The sequence below is a fragment of the Lycorma delicatula genome, chromosome 11 (assembly GCF_047948215.1).
Source record: "Lycorma delicatula isolate Av1 chromosome 11, ASM4794821v1, whole genome shotgun sequence".
Classification (NCBI taxonomy): Eukaryota; Metazoa; Arthropoda; class Insecta; order Hemiptera; family Fulgoridae; genus Lycorma; species Lycorma delicatula.
The window spans coordinates 20,753,841-20,771,772 of NC_134465.1; the positions used below are offsets into that span (position 1 = coordinate 20,753,841).

Genomic DNA, 17,932 nt, shown 5'->3' on the forward strand with positions numbered 1-17,932 from the left:
GTCTTGACCCGTGTTTCGCAATAATTACTAAATATAATTTTTCTACCACATTTCTTTTCAAGTTGCTGATTTCTCACTTTACATTTTTGAAACCAATTACTTGATCAACGTATAGTATTAAAATAAAAATAATTGTCTTCATGTAATACATAATATATGAGAAATTCTTTTATATATACATAACTTTTAGAAAATTCAAATAATTTATAAACATATTGACCACTGTGGTAATTCAATTCAAAAAACAACTTAACCAACAAATACAGTAACAGAAAAACATCACCAATATTAAACTTTCATGGGATTCCGCATCATCAGACAATACACAAATGGCATATAAAAATTAACAAAAACATTATGGTTTAAAAAAAAATTTTTTTCATATATTAAAGGGGGTTTCCTAACTTTTACAATAAGGTCCATTAACAACAGTGCTATTTAGGTTAATGAGTTTTAACTCAACTGTAGATCTGCATAATTAATCCCAAAATGATCTTCTGGAAGAATAATTTCCACATATTTTAAAATTAAAAGAATGGATGCATATTTTATGTATAGAGTTATGACTTTGGATTGATGAAAAATATCTTGATTTTATTATATGCAGATGACTAACTAAGTTACAGTAACTGAAGAAGGTACACTGCCTCAAATTGTGGTTTGGTAGATTTCAGAAATAAGCTCAATTTATATATTTCTCCTGAAAATTAGCAGTTGAATGAGTTATCAACTGTTCTTGCCGTGATATATTTTATGGGGAATTACATAATAATAAAATTGAATGATGTAGTAGAATAAATGGGTCCATAAAAACAATACTAAAGAACAAGGTAAGATAGAACCTGGTTTTACAATTTTACAAATATGCCTAGTTATTTATGAGGAAGTGAGAATGGACAAAGACTTCAAACTGCAGAAATCAGATTTTTAAGGTTTAATTCAGAATGTACTAAATTATATAGAAGCTGAGAAGTTAAGTTAAGAAAAGATTTGCCTACTTTTCACTAAATGATGAAGTTGATGGGTGCAAAAAAAGTGGCTCAAACACACTGAGTAATGAGTAATGGACAAATTCCAAAATTTGCCGGATTGTATCCCAAGAGTAAAATGAAAGTTGGGAAGACTGAAGTGATGAGGAAACTGTTAATTTGTTAAGATATGGTGTGAAAAGCTTTATAACTCCTTCTTGAAAATAAATAACTTTAATAAATAAACTATAAAAAAAATGCAGGTAGTATTAATTACAATAAGTTTGAAGACTTAAATTGAAAAATATTTTCTTACAGTTTTATTATTAAAGCTGCTAAGAGCTTTAATAATCCAGTAAAGCTCTACTGATATAATCCAATAATGAATTGCAAGTGGTTGTGACATGAAGGCAATAGGCAGTGTATACAGTTAGTTACAAACAGTCAACTTTTGATCAACAGCATATACAATAGTGCATGTTAGATGTTTATTTTGATTAGTAGAAACTACCAGTAACAAAGACAACTTTAGAAAAACATTAGTATATAGTCTAGTAAACAAACATATTCCTTCAAACTAATCAGATCTTGAACTTTATATACTCTGAAGTATGCTGTAAACAGTATTATTCAATTGGACGGACACCTGCAGCTACCACGTCGCCCTCAAGAACTAAGCTAGGAAATCTAACCGCGGAAAGAAGACCCCGCGCCTAGATCCTACTATAAGAGCCACTTTCTGAATGTCAGATCCTGTGCGGATCTGACAGTTGTTAGTGCAACAACCTCAACAATAAACTTCCCACTAAAGTTTGTACATCGAAATTTAGACCTAGTTCCCTTAAGAACCCCGCTTAATACTCTAAATGAGTTTCTATCTGACTCCGTTCCGGTCTGCCCGGGAGAGGATAATCAACGCCTACTCCCGCACAGCGCCATCACGGAGTCCCGCGTGACGTTCACCATCTTTCGCAATTGCCGCCAAGACTTCCCTACGTACCACCTAAGCAGCACCCAGAGAAGCCCCGCCGACAGTGACTTTAGCTCATTAATGCCCTCGTCGGAGCGCGACCGCACCCGCCGGGCAAGAATAATCCCGCCCGCCGACAACGGCCGCAACTCCGCCGACAGCCCGATTCAATGCATACCACCAATACATCTAACCGAGGCACGCTTCCTAAGCGCCTACCTTCGGCCAGTCAACTGCCCAGGCGGTCCCTAGCCACCCAGGTTCCTATCACCTACTAGATCCCCTCGGCGGTCCTGCTCAGGGCGAGGAAGCGAAGGAAGCCAGCAACTATTTTCCACTCACTACGAGTCCTCCAGTTGACTCGTAGATCCAAAACAGAGTTTACTCTCTCGAGTTCCCTAGTAACTCTGGTACGTTCAGATTTGTACCGGGGACATATGTAGAGGACATGGTCAACAGTGTCATCGACCCTACAGTCCGGACAGAAGCCGGAATCAACCAACCTAAACTTAGCCAATTGTCCTAAATGCACCATGTCCTGAGAGGAACTGAGTGGTATGCCGATTGGGGGATACCCAGCTAATCGCTCGCAACTCTCTAACATCGGGGAATATACCATGTGTATAACGACCTGTTAAAGAAGTGTTCCACCTATCTTGCCAAGAGTCAAAACCTTGGTCTTCGATCTCACGCATACGCCCAGTAGTAAGAAGGCCATCCTTCCTAGCAACATACCGCTGGCTACGTTCCGTAGCCGAAATATCCGCAGGTTTGATGCCTGCGATCACAGTCACTGCCTCTCGCGAGACAGTGCTGTAACCACCGACAACCGCTAACAGAAGAAGACGCTGGGCTCGTAAAATAATGTCCCTATAGCATTGGTGTTGTAAACGATGAGCCCAGACGGGCGCAGCGTACAACATAATGGCCTCACAGACGCCTTTATAAAGAATCCGCATGGTACGGAAATTCAACCCCCAATCGGGATGGACCACTCTACGGACGCCGAAGAAAGCATCAAATGCCTTCTTCGCCACATACTGAAGGTGCTCCTTGAAGAGAAGCCTCTCATCAAGGATGACACCCAGATATTTCTGAAAAGTGACATACCTAATAGAACGACCGTCCATCACAACCCGCGGATGGCGAGTTGCAGCTAAACGGCCCTTCAAAAACATCATAGTGGTTTTCTCCGCACTGAAAACCATCTTATGCTGAAGACTCCACAACCGCAAAACCCTACATGCCTGTGCCGCTCTAAGCTCGATCTCAGCACGCGAATTACCCTCAACCAGCAGCAGCCCATCGTCGGCATAAGCCACGACGCGACAGCCACCAGGCAAGCGCAGCCGCATGAGAGAGTCAAACTCGATGGTCCAGACGAATGGACCTAATACACTGCCCTGCGGACATCCTTTAGACAGGGTCTTTCCTACTTGCGAACTGCCGTCACGAAGGACGACAGTTCTGTCGCTGAAATAACTCGAGAGAGTCCTAATTTCTTCCTGCGTGCAACCACGCTTCTGCAATTGGAACAAGGCAGAGGGCCACCACAAGTTATTAAATGCCCCGGATATGTCCAAAAAGACACCGAGTACATACTTGCACTCGCTGCCCGAAGCCAGATTCAGGACCCTAATAATCGCATCCTCTGTACTCTTACCGGGTCTAAAGCCATACTGGTCGTCCATCAGCATGTGATTTAAAGTGAGCCTACTATTAATGCGGAGGTAAAGAACCTTTTCGAAAAGTTTTCCAACAACTGGTAAGAGCGTCAGAGGACGGTAAGAAGAACTAACGGTGGGGTCCTTGTCGCCACCCTTGAACAATAGCTTCAGAATTCCTCGCTTCCAGCAACCCGGGAAATACCCGGCAAACAAACACCTATTGAATACCCTAGTCAACGGGCCAAGGATTACGGGCAGGGTGCGAACAAGGAGCTCCACCGTGATACCATCATATCCGGGGGCTTTGTTCCTAGCAAGGCTACAGATTACCTGGCGGACTTCCGCCTCAGTAATCTCCAAAGACACAGAGTCCGTAGTGAAACTTACAACCGCCACTCGAACTCTCCGGTGATACGAGGTCTCACCAACCTCAGTATCATCGGGGAGCAGATCGTCCATCAGAAGAGATAGAACCCGATCTTTCTCAACAACAACGCCGTCCTGGGTCGAGAGAGCCGACAGAAGATTGTCCTTTTTGTGTTTATGACCAAGCACACGATAAACAACTCCCCAAGGGTCTTTATTCCCTTGCTCTTGGACAAAAGAGCGCCAGGAATCGTTTAGAAGTCCTAATACTATGAAAATACTCGTTCCTTTTCCGACGATACTCCGCAAACAAGGCCTCGCGCCGGTCAGGATCACGTGCACGTTGTGCGGTTCTCCTGAGTCGGCCCACGGCCTGTTTTATCGCAGTCAAGTCCCGAGACCACCAACCAGCTACTCTCTCTCGACCCGTACTTCGGGAGATGGAGACTCTGCGGCTTCAACCACCGCAGAAGAGAAATTCTCTGCCAGGTTATCTAAAGGGACCTCGTCCAGGGTACGAGTGAACACCCGCATCCTGGCCGCAAGAATGTTCGAAAACTTGGGCCAATCCGCCCGCCTGTGCAAGAAGCGCCCCTGCTGAACAGGGACGTCCGCCCTAAAGACATCGCGCAGCCCACCTAACCACTCAAAAACTATGAGCCGATGGTCGCTTTAGCAATCATCGACTACGGACCAGTCCTGAATCCTACCTGGGATATCCTTGCCTATGATAACATCAATGTTGGTACCAAGGAAGGTCCTCCGCAATCCCACAGCGCCGGCGAACGTTGCCGACTCGCCGGCGACATTAAACACTTCTAATTGATGCTGCGCGATGAAGCCTTCTAGCAATTCTCCGCCGTCGTCTGTGATCCCACTGTGCCAAAGAAGCGATTTGGCATTCGCATCAACACTTATAAGAATAGGACGACCCGCTACCAGCCTGATAATTCTATCCCATCTTTCCAAATGTAATTCAGTGGGATCCCTGTACTGAAAGTACGAACTAACCACAACTAGGTCGAAACCATCCACAGCAAGCTTAACAACGACATGATGCGTGTCAGAGGCCTGCCGTATAAAAACACTATCAATAGACTTCCTGGACAGAACGGCGGATTTACTATCACCTACGTGAAACTTATTCCAGCCTGAAAAACCTGGCAGATCACCCTTGACAACATACGGGTGTTGAAGAAGCAAGACATCGAGGCTCCGGTTTTCAACGACGTTACCTAACTCGACTTGGTCCGCATAGGCACCCTGGGCATTGAGTTGACCGAACCTAACCATCGAGCGAGTTGAAGTAGACCTCAACCGCTCTTAAATAGCTACCACACTCCCTACTGTTGATGGAGTGCCTATGATTTCTGCGTAACCGCTTGCAGTTAACACAGACCGGAGCCTCCTTCTTTTGCGGACAATCCTCACGCTTGTGGCCCTCTTCACCACAATGCGCGCAGACCGACGCATATTTACAGAACTTGGCCCTATGGCCAAACCTACAACACTTGAAGCACCTCTGCACATCAAGGTATTCCTTGACGCGGCAAGAGGCAAAATCAACGAAGACCCTACCCTCGGACAAAAACTTCTGGTGGAGACCAGCACCAAATTCAAAAACGCCGTGATACCGAGAGGCATCACGCTTTCCAGTCTTAAAGACTAACCTACACTGCTCTTTGAACGTGGCCGCATCCAAATCAGTGTTCTGCTCTCGAAGGAGAGACAGAACCTCCTCATCGGAGAGACTCCGCTCGATGTCATATATAATGACCCGGGGCTTCCTCAATCGCTTGGGGTCCACCTTGACCTCAAGCTTCTGCACCGCTGGAGAGTCCTTGATGACTCGGACTGTCTCCTTGTTGTCAGCAACGACGACTAAACCCTTACTGGTCTCCCTAATGTCACGAATCCTAAGCCGATTCCGGTCACCACGAAGGGCTTCTCGGAAATCGCGCTTCAGTTCCTGGCTTGTGGTTTTTGAACCCTCCGCCTTGTTCACGAATATTACCTCGGGCTTTTTTACCGCCTTGCTGGCCTCACGTTTGGTCTTCAGGACCTCAGCGTAGCGCCTGGGTTCTGGTGCCTGAACGACCACCTTTGGAGCCTTGACCTCTTGGGGCTTGGAGACCAAGGCCTCGAAACCCTCACTCACCGCTACAAACGCTTCCCTCAGCTTACCTAGCCGGGGGAGAACTGTCTTCCTCACTCCCGAGCTGAACCCGCCGGGAAGTGAGAGAAAATCTACCAAGTAGTCCAGGTCCTCCTGGACTACCTTCAACAGCTGGGCAGAACTACCAGGTCTGCCCTTCGAATTCTTGAACGCATCTACAACAGGGGAGGACCGCACCTGGGTGGGTGCCCCTGTGTCCATTTCCTCGCTGACCTCGTCCTCGGAGGAGCTTGTCGATGGCACCGGCGCTGGTTTCCTCTTCCGGCTGGACTGCTTAACTACTTGGAACTCCGACATGGCCGAAGTTTCCCTAAAAGAACTAGATTCTAAAATCCTCGCTGTCTCCTATAAACTGATTTGGGCAAGCCCACGATGTGACTACTGCCCGCAGCGAGTACGGGCAGCTGGAGACCCTTAAGTTCTCCTGTCACGCTACGTACCTCTTCGCCGCTACTGGAACGATTGATTGTAGTACTAGACGTACAACAATGAACCACTGATTACGGCCCCCGCTCTGACAAGAGCGCAGAAGGACTAAGAGGCAAAGCCTCTTTTCTGTCACGGGGACTAACGACCAGCAGTCGTTGCCACCCTTTCGCCGCGTTGAGGCGAGTACGCGTCGTACTAATCCACGCCAATCACACCGTAGCAAAGCTACAGATGCGGAGTCTATATTAAAATGCGCTGTCAGTTGATACAGCCTTAAAATCAGAAAAACCTCAATACTGTCGGAAGGTACACACACGACCGACAGCCAAAAAGACACTGACAATAAGGTATACCACCAGGAAACTCTGAGACGCACAAGGGACCAGAGTTTCTACACAAAAATACAGTTACAACATCTGACAAAATAAAAAAAACATTTAATGATTGACCTATAAAAGAAGGTGAATCACAAGCAGCAAAGTCATTTAAAGCCTATATAAAGGAAAAGGCTTGAGGCAAAAATAAACTGATGAGGACAAGCTAAGTGGATAAAAAACAATAACAAACAAGTTATAGAAGAAGTAAATGAAAACAGGTCATTTTATCTAACCACTCTAAACAGAGGGCTTGGTAGTACAATAAGAAATGATCCTCAGTAAATAAATTGTTTATTCTGATCAGTACATAGTAGTATACACATAATATGTAAATGTAACATAAATCATGTCAAGTAAATATGCTATTCCATATATTAAAAGAGGAACTGACATCATTTACCTGGATGGATCAAGGGAAATCATAGCTAACCTTGATGAGAATAGCATTACAAGATAATTCAGGTAAAAAAATAGACACGATTAAAGCCCATTCTAATTATTTAAAATATAAACACATGAATTAAATTAAATTAATTTAAATCATGTCTATTTTCTTTTACAACTGAATTATATTGTAATGCTGTTCTGATCAAGGTTAGCCATGGTTTCCCTTGATCCATCCAGGTAAATGATAAACACATGAATTCTTTTTACAAAAGAATGTGTTTTGTGTGTGTATATTTGCATCTATGTATGTGTATGTTGTAAACAGTAAAAGTGAATAATATTTGCATCAAATGTTGTCTGAATTGTAGATTTTTCTTTTGTTATCTTATCGTTAACTCAACATTAGTGTCTATTAGTTATTATAAATATTTTTTTAGAAAAATGGAATTGTATTTTGGTATTAATAATTTAATTGTTATTACATTAATTTTGTGTTTACTATTTTGTACATTATAAATTATTTAAGAGTAATAAACTGTATTTGTATGAAATTTTTATATGTGCTATCTCTCAGTATCCTTGAACTACAAACACATGACAGTATATATATGGATGTGTGTGTGTAAAGAATGGAACAAAAATTGTTATTTACTCTTTTTTTATCTAATTTTTTTTTTTTGTTTTTTTAGTGTAATTATTAAATTGAAAACTTACTGAATAACAAAATCATAAAACTAAGAATTTACTTACCTACATATAATGAAAATTTTGTAAGGAAAGAAACATCCCTATATACACCTTGGTGGTGGTAATATATGTTTGAAGCAGAGTGGATCAGCTAGTAGTACTAATAATAACAATAACAGTGATGAAAGATTTCATTTAAAGTTGTGTTTATTCTTGTATAAGTATCCTGCTATGAATACATTTTGTTGGTCCAAAAAAAACTGAAACTATAACTTCTCATTTCAAATTTATTTAACATGTTACATATTGGGTTCATTCATTCAACAAAAGTAGCAGCTGTTTTGCCTTTCCACTTACACATTCTCCTCTCTTATTAATTCTTTTTCTCTTATCTAAATGTGTCCGTGTTTAGTGATTTTATATCAATATTTGGGGATTCCCATTTAGTAAGCAATACTGTTTCATATTTTAGGATACATTTTTTGCGTGAATATACCTATAATTCTTCTCTTTTCAAAACTAAAGTGATACAAACCACTCTTCTACTAGTCTCAAAAACCAGTGGAACATTATCTTATTCCAAAAAAATAAATTTAAAAATACATAAATATTTATTTAAGATTTTAATTTTAAAAATATAGATGTATTCATTTTAAAAGGAGTGAGGTTTGTCTTCAAAGATTTCTGGTACTGTGATCAGACTAGATGGTAAAATAAAAAAGATTTTTTTTAAATTTTAGATATAATTTTGATTTATTTAATTTGTTTAAAAAGAAACCAGCAGAGAGCTGTATAGCTTTCCCAGAGAAGTGTTTAAACCTTCTATGAAATATTTAATTGCCTAAAAAAAATTATTCTACTCTTTGATTGCATCAGTGATCCAAATTCAGATATCATCATACAATATTTCATTAAACTTGGTTAATGGTCTATTCAGACAGTGACATGTTACAGTACAGTTTAAATCCTCCAGTACCAGTAATAAACACACCAGGTTGGTCTAGTGGTGAACAACATGTCTTCCCAAATCAGCTGATTTTGAAGTCGAGAGTTCCAGCGTTCAAGTCCTAGAAGGGTCAGTTATTTTTACACAGATTTCAATAATAGATCGTGGATACTAGTGTTCGTTGGTGGTTGGGTTTCAATTAACCACACACCTCGGGAATGGTCGAACTGAGACTGTACAAGACTACACTTCGTTTACACTCATAGATTTTATCCTCTGAAGTATTATCTGAAAGGTAATTACCAGAGGCTAAACAGGAAAAAGAAAGTACCAGTAATAAAAAATAACCTTACCTTGTTTTGTAATTGACATGTATAAAGTGGTCTGTGACAGTGTTACTCAGTGCATAGATGTGTGCAGACAGTGAAAATAAATTAGTTGCCAATTATATTTTTCAGTTTTCACATCTGTAACACAGTGCTACTGTCATTATTTTTTGTTAAAATTGTGTATGTTTTTCTAAACAGTTTTGTATTTTTTATTATCGTCTACATTAATTATTTATTTACTATATTCAAAATTCTATTAATAAATATCAGTGAAACCTACCGGGTTGGTCTACTGGTAAACTCATCGTCGTAAATCAGTTGATTTTGAAGTTGAGAGTTCTTAGGTTCAAATCCGAATAAAAGTAATTGCTTTTACTCGGATTTGAATACTAAATCATGAACACCAGTGTTCTTTGGTGGCTGGATTTCAATTAACTACACATCTCAGAAATGGTCAGCGTGAGTTAATTCAAGACTACATATTTACTGATACAGTTACATTACACTGATAAGTCGCTAATGATTTTAGTTGTTGATGCGACTATAAATAAGATTATTTTTTTAAATATGAATTTTTTTTATTGTTTTAAAGCGTATTTACAATTTTTTATATTTACATAAATCTTTAATAAATTGGATTGCTTTCCAAATCAATGATAAGGAGTTCTCAGCAAAACTCTTCAAAAATTACACATGTATAATAAAAACTTTATGCCAAACACATACACTTAGTAAATATGAATGACATTCAACACCACTAGAACAACAGAAAGCAAAATAATATATTGTAATAAGTGGAAGTAAAAAAAAAAAAAAACAAACCAATGATGAACCAATGTAAAAAGAAGAAAAGTACATGTAAAAAATTTGAAATAAAGATACAGATAGATAATATGCAGTACTCACATCCGAGTTTACTATAGATAAATTAGATGTCTATATGGACACTTAGGTCTAGAATCTGCAGTCCGTTCAACCTTCTAACATCATACCCATTGTGTAGGAGGTTTACCACCAAGTGGTTTGTGTGGTAGTTAAGCCAAAGTTTGTATTACAAACTGAAATATATTATCTTCTCCCACACAAACCATAATCCTAAACAATCCTGGATCTCATTGTTCCTTACAAACCAAGTTGCCTTTGTTATACCCTCGCTAGCTTATTCTGAAACCATGTGAGATGTAAAATTACTTCTGTTCACATGCCCCATAGTTCGATCCTATAGATTTATTTAGATTTTAGAATTGTTGAGTATACCAGCAGCTTATTAAAGAAGAACAAATGAGAATATCTGCCCAACAACCAGAACATTTCCTTGAACTTTATCTCTAGTTGCCTTTTCTTCTTATAATATGAACTTTCTACATTAGTTGATGATTGAGATATAGACCTAGGTACCTCACACTTTCAATTTGTGGAATTACACAATGTGGACATGCGGGCAGTCACCTCTCCTCATTGTGAATGTTACATGGTTTGATTTTGTTTTGTTAACTCGTATTCACCATGCGCTCAACCATCTGTAAGCTATTCAATGCTGTAGTTGGGCTGGCATTAACTGCAAGAACAGTTGTGTAATCCACAAAGAAAGAGACAGTAACCTTGTCTGTAGTTGAATGATGGAGTATAATACAAGTCCCAAGACAGAACTCTGAGGAACTCCTGACCAGATTTGTGGACAACTCCCGGTTATATTTCACCTAAGAGAAATGTCTTTCTTGGTACCCGCGTCGAATAAGGTAGTATGGTTGAGGAAGGTTCATCTTTAATTTGTTCAAAAGGTCAGGATGCCTGACCTTGTCAAAGGCCTGTTGTATGTTTAAGAAGGCTGCTCTGAACAATATGATCAATGCCTCATATAAAGAAATATTTGAAGAAAATTGGTTTGGTTAATCCTGAGATGCAAAGCCAAAATAGTGCAACACACATGCATAGATATTTTTTATCAAGATGAACTAGTTTGAAAACATAAAGATTTACAAAAAACTGATATCCTATTTTTGACATGATCACTGTACTTTACTCTTTAATGTAGATATATTCACCAGGAAAGTAAAAAGGGGAAAAATCTTTTTTTCTATCTTTTTATTTTTCTGGTTATTATAGTATAGATATTCAATAGAATAGGGAATAAAGGATAGTAGTGTAATGGGTGAACTACTGATGTTTTCTTTTTATATACACCTACCTTAAAATGGTATTGTATCTTGAAGAAATTACAATAAAAGTTGATTATTAAGTGATTTTCACAAAGATTTTAAATGTGGTATTAGCTATAACATGTTAAATGACAATTTATGAAAATTAGTTTATTAGATTAGTTTAAAAATAGCAGTTGATCTCATTTTTTCACTCTTTTTAATTAAGCATCAACTAAATTATATAAAATATATAATTATGTAATGTATATTTTAAAAGAGCAAAACACTAAATAATAAATGAATATTACTTTTTATTTTAATACTTTTTTGATTAGTTTGTAAATTTCATGTTAATAATAATAATATTATGAAATAAATATTATTCACGTGTCATTTCATATATCATCCTTTTTATTAACATTTATCTACATGCAAATCCAAGGTCATAATACTCAAACAAAATAAACTACATGAATAAAATTATGTTAATGCTTATCTTAAAAATACTCCTACAGACTCGGTTAATACTTTTTATTTTATATAGTAAAACACATTTTACAGTACTTTAAACTAACCAAATAATAATCGGATACAATGATAATATTAAATAAAATAAAAATCCACAAATCTGATTTAAATACCAGATGTAATACCATCTGATAAACACAAAATGATTTTATTCAAAATTTTTATTATGTAAATTTAAATTCATATCACAGTTTATCTTATAATTTTAAAAAACCTTCATTGATGTCAAAATTATACTAACAGGGAAAGGTACATAAAATAACAAATATCATTCTCACCAAATAATGCTTATTAAGATATCCTATCTCATTGGCAGAATTCTACTGCCTCAGTTTTTCCATCAAAAGGCCCAAGTTTAAATCTCAATCAGGTTTATTATATCTCACATGTAAAAAAAAATCTCCATACCATAATCCTAAACACAAGTCTCAAGCTGACATAATAGATTAATTATCTATTTAGAAAAATGCATTTATTGAGTTATATCATAAATACAATGAACACTGTTTTGTGTATAATCTTAATCTATTGTCACATGTTATCGGTTTTATAAAGGATATTGAGATATTACACACATTAAAAAGAAAATAAATACATTTTATTTACTTTTTAGTTTCTTAACCATTTACAAAATAATTAAATTGTACATCGCAAACATTAATTCTGATTCTATTGTAAAATTACAATAATTAATGAAAGTGCATTAATGAAAGTACAATAAATTAACTAGTGATTATAGCAGCGTGATAACAATTTCAAAATCAATAATAAACTTTTTGACGAATATTTATAAAAAGAAACTAGCTTATATTTTTATAAATGAATAATGTCACTTTGTCTCCTTTTCACTGTAAACTCAACAGCTTCATTATTATTATTTTTCATTACTACTCAACAGCTTCTTTTACTTAATTGTAGAAAAGAACATTATCCCTATATGGAATATTCTTCTCATGATGCACTCTTCACTTTATACTTGACAGTTGCTGCATACACTCTTAAAATTGTATCACACATAGGCCACTCACTGGCTCTCAGCAGTATTTATATGACCAAACTTAGGGCTTTTCCTTATGTAATAGTAGCCTCTCCATCCCCTTATTCATTCAACTGTAGGCATTTCAAAATTTAATGAATCTTCTATACTAATCTAGAAACTCTTTTCCTTGTTCCTCTTTGTTTCTGGATTTTTCTCTTTTTAAATTTATTTATCAATTTACTCTCTTCATTCTCTCTCTCTCAATCTCTCTCTCTTTCTTAATCTCCCACTTTCCCTTACTAAAAGCTTCTTACATGTCACACTGTTTTCAGTACATGGTACCAACAACATTCACATATTTCCCTTAAGTTTGGACTGTTCATGAAATTATACATATATATATATATATATATATATATATATATATATATGTGTGTGTGTGTGTGTGTGTGTGTGTGTGTGTGTGTGTGTGTGTATTTTTAATTTAAGTACATTATCTGTATAATGTATAGTTGTGAAGAAATAAAGAAACTAGAGACCAATATAATTATAGTTCATTTTATTAGTGAGAATAAAGGTAAGCATGGAGGATACAATGATTTTATATAGTTTACATAACCTCTTAATCACTACAAATAAATAGGGGCTGAGTGACTGTTATATGAATATTGTGTACTTGAAAAAGCTTGAAAGTTTTAAGCAAAACACTGTATGGTATAATTTAGTAAATCTTTGAATGGCTATCATAAGAAAAATAATTATAATAATACATTAGCTTTATGAATAATATATCTAAAAAAATTATAAGATGATAAATTTGTAAATTGTATGTATATATATTTTATCTTTACCCATCTTTCATATCTACACATAATATATATCTTAGGAAAAATCTTTAGCATAACAATCTTTAAGTATTTCTCTTATTTTTCATATTAATTTATAAATATTACTACAAAAAAATTATAAAATTATATATATTTAATTTTAAAAAATATTTACATTGAACATGCCAACATGGCTTGTTAGGTAATAAAGCTTAAACGGCGAAAAAAAGGCAATAAAACCAAGAAAATCTTAATCTTTTATACTTAATTAGTTTTTGTTATTTTTTATTTTCACAAGAAATTTTGTTGGGTAACAGTTAATTTTCTAATTATTCTTTTAAAATTAAAATGCCCTTGAGATAACCGCATTATAAACCAGGAAAATACATATTGGTAGAGTTCTAGACCCATCTTCAGTTTAATTTAAAAAAGTTTTAAGGGATTCGTTTTTATTTTAAGACCTTTTAATCTTTAAAATTTTTTTTTATCTGTTTCATTTCTTTTTTTAAACTCCCATTTCAGTTTTATATTACAATGGAATTGTCAATTGAGGATGTCAAACAGTACAACATTTTTAAGAATATGTAATTTATTGAGAACTCTATTAAACTTTAACTCTACTAAACTTTACTGAAGCAGAAACTAAAAAAATACAGAATTTGAGAGGGAAGAGGATTCTTAACTTAGCTTACTATGTGAACTGTTCATAAGGAAAGTAGAAAAATATTAATAGATGATTTCACTATCTAATAAAGTTATTTGCCAGAGAATCATTTTCCATCACAAGTCTTTGAGTACTACCCGTAAGGAATGAGATGATTGGTAGACCAAGGTAGAGATACATATAAATTAACGTGCATAATCAATCACAAAAGGAGAGAAACACAAAAAATAAAATAAAATTATAACGTTTGGTCTCTCCTTTTGTTTAGTACCGATTACAAATTATTTTTTATTACAAACTTCAGATGAATCAATTTATTGTACTTTAAATTTCATCTATTTTTTTCTTCTTTTTAATAATTTGTAACTGTTGCAGTCATTACCTGCCAAGAAATTCCAACAACATGCATTAAAACTGCACCCTATATTGTATAACTTTGTTTATGTAAGAAATGATTTATTGAATATGTCTTTAATCGCTGATATTATATCTTATTTCACACATTTTTCAGTTTCTACAGTTTACTTCAGAGAGATACTTAAGGTGTTCTGGAAACATAAAGTTATAAGAGATTCAGTTTATTGGCCTGTCGAAAATTCATTTTTATAATTATTAAGTGATATGTTTTAATTTTATATGTTTTTCTTAGTTACAGTCTTAAAAGCATAAAAATAATATATACTTTTTAGAAATTCTCATTTCAAGCACTTTTATTTGGTAACCCATTTAATCAGTTTTAGAGTATCTGGGATTTTTACTTTGAAAAAGTAACTTACATCATTCACCATTTTGAATTTTTCAGATCACCGATTACCCACAGCCAATTCCTCAGTTGAAAAGAATCAAATATCAGTTTTAATGAAAATCTATTATTATATTCCATAACACAATACTACAAACAAATAATATCACCAATAACATTGTCGATTACTTGGTTTAAATAATTAATTGGATAAATAATAAAATGTACAAGTTGGACAGATTTTGAGTTCAATAAGACATATTTTTCCTTCTTTTAATGATAATTTCAATATAGAAGCCAGAAAGATTATACTTAGAAATAATGCATCTGAAAAATGTCATGTTTCACTGGGAATTCAACCCAGAATCTTTCAGATAGTTTGGCCGTACATTATATTCTAAATTAGTTTTAACTGTGTATCTACCCTTCTTAAGATAAGGAAATAGTGTTTGATATTTTTTTTTTCTTATAAAAACAGTCGTCATTCATCACATGTAAATTTTATCCATTAGTTTTCTTTAAATCATTCCTTATCAGTAGTTATGCTTAATATTTCATTCAATAATTTTATTTATTATTTTCTTTTTTAATCTTATTACTTCCAGTAAATATCATAAATAAGTTTAATATTTTAAAAAATGTTGTTTTCATTATTAATTTTGTTATTGTAAGGGAGATGTTTCTATAAGCTATTTATGTCTGTTTGGCTTAAAAAACAGTAATTAATTATATGAAAACAGATTTTGTTGGACTGGATTAAACATTATAATAGTGAAGTGTTTGTAAGGGTTTTTTAAACTTAATTTGTACATTTTTAAAAACTTTACTAAACATTTAGCAACATTAATTTTTAAACAATATTTTGTTTTTTTCAAAAAAAAGTTCAATTGAAACTACAGAGTCAAAACTCTGGTTATGAAAAAGACAGTAAAATACATTCCTATACAACCTGATGATTCCACTATAACTGGAATGCATGTGATAGTATTATCTGCTGGAAAATTAAAGATTGTGTTGTGAAGTAATAATAAAATGCTAACCACTGAAATTATATTTAATTAACTATTTCTCTCAGTTCACTAAAGTTAACCAATGCCTGTTACAATTTTCTAGGATGATATTATCCAACCCACCGGGTTGATCGAGTGGTAAACTCGTCTTCCCAAATCAGCTGATTTGGAAGTCAAGAGTTCCAGCATTCAAGTCCTAGTAAAGACAATTACTTTTATACAAATTTGAATACTAAATTGTGGATACCGGTGGTCTGTGGTGGTTGAGGTTCAATTAAACACATATCTCAGAAATGGTCGATATGAGACTGTACAAGACTACACTTCATTTACACTCATACACATCATCCTCATTCGCCCTCTGAAGTATTATCTGAATGGTAATTCCCGGAGGCTAAACAGGAAAAAGAGAGGATGATGTTATCCAATTGTCAGTAGCTAATGACCATAACAGTAATGTCACTTTAAAAAATAAATACCCTTTGTATCTGGAGAAGAAATTTTAAAAAATCAATATATTCATTATCAGAGAAATTGAAACTTTATCATAAAAAAGATTTATGGTCTTTTCAATCATAGTCAACTGTGAAAACTACCCAAAAGTTTTAATGGCAAATTAATAGATTTCTTTTAAACTTATGACATACACTTTAAACCTTTCAGAGGCCATCTTCAATGAAATTAGTACTATTGCTTTGCTGATGTAGTCAAAAGTTTTTATAGTTTTAGATTTGATTTGTGAAACCCACCAGCTTGGTCTAGTGGTGAACGCATCTTCCCAAATCAGCTGATTTGGAAGTTGACAGTTCCAGCATTTAAATCTTAGTAAAGTCAATTACTTTTATACGGATCTGAATACTAGATTGTGGATACCGGTGTTCTTTGGTGGTTGGGTTTCAATTAACCACACATCTCAGGAATGGTCGAACTGAGACTGTTCAAGACTACACTTCATTTACACTCATACATATCCTCATTCATCCTCTTAAGTATTATCTGAATGGTAATTACCGGACGCTAAAAGGAAAAAGAAAGAAAGATTTGATTTGTGCTTCTTTTTGTTGATAAACCTTGGCATTTTTCATATGTTACACGTCAAATTTCCATGCATAAGTCAGATGCTTATGTCATGAATTTATTCTCTAAAAATAACACAAATGTAAAGATATTTCAATATCAATTAAAAAATTTGTTTAGAATAGTATTGTTCTATATAATGTATCCATATTAAATGTAAAAATTAAAAGGGAATAAGATAAAGCTGCGACAAATAATCTTTCTTAATTTTGAAGAAAAAATATGTTATTACAACATGAGTAAGTTATTATATAAATTTTCCATTACACAAAAATAATATCCAATTTCAGTGATGAAAAAATAACTACAGTAGACTGGCCGGCCAGTTATTGTTTTAGGTAGATCATTTGGTTTGATTCCCATCAATAGTCTGGCATTTTTTCACCATCATTTCATCTTCCTCGTTGAAGTATGTGAGTAGCATTTCAAAAATCATAATAAATATTAATTGTCTAATAGATTACATAATTTCTGATTTTTTTTTCATTTTGTAATGAGTAGAAAACTATCAAAAAATATTTAATTGATTCAGAAAACCAATTTAGTAATGTGATATTTTCTTTATATATATACTATATTAAAAATTAGTGAATCGTATTTTATCATACATTGTATGTACTCATATGACTTTGTTATATATTAATAATATAGATTTTTATCTC

At 34.9% G+C, this 17,932-nt stretch overlaps 1 protein-coding gene across 1 annotated transcript in view; it reads right to left on the minus strand.

Moving 5' to 3' along the window:
- The window catches only part of LOC142332477 (uncharacterized), a 145,418-nt gene that overhangs the window by 53,555 nt on the left and 73,931 nt on the right, over positions 1–17,932 (minus strand). The window lies entirely within an intron of this gene.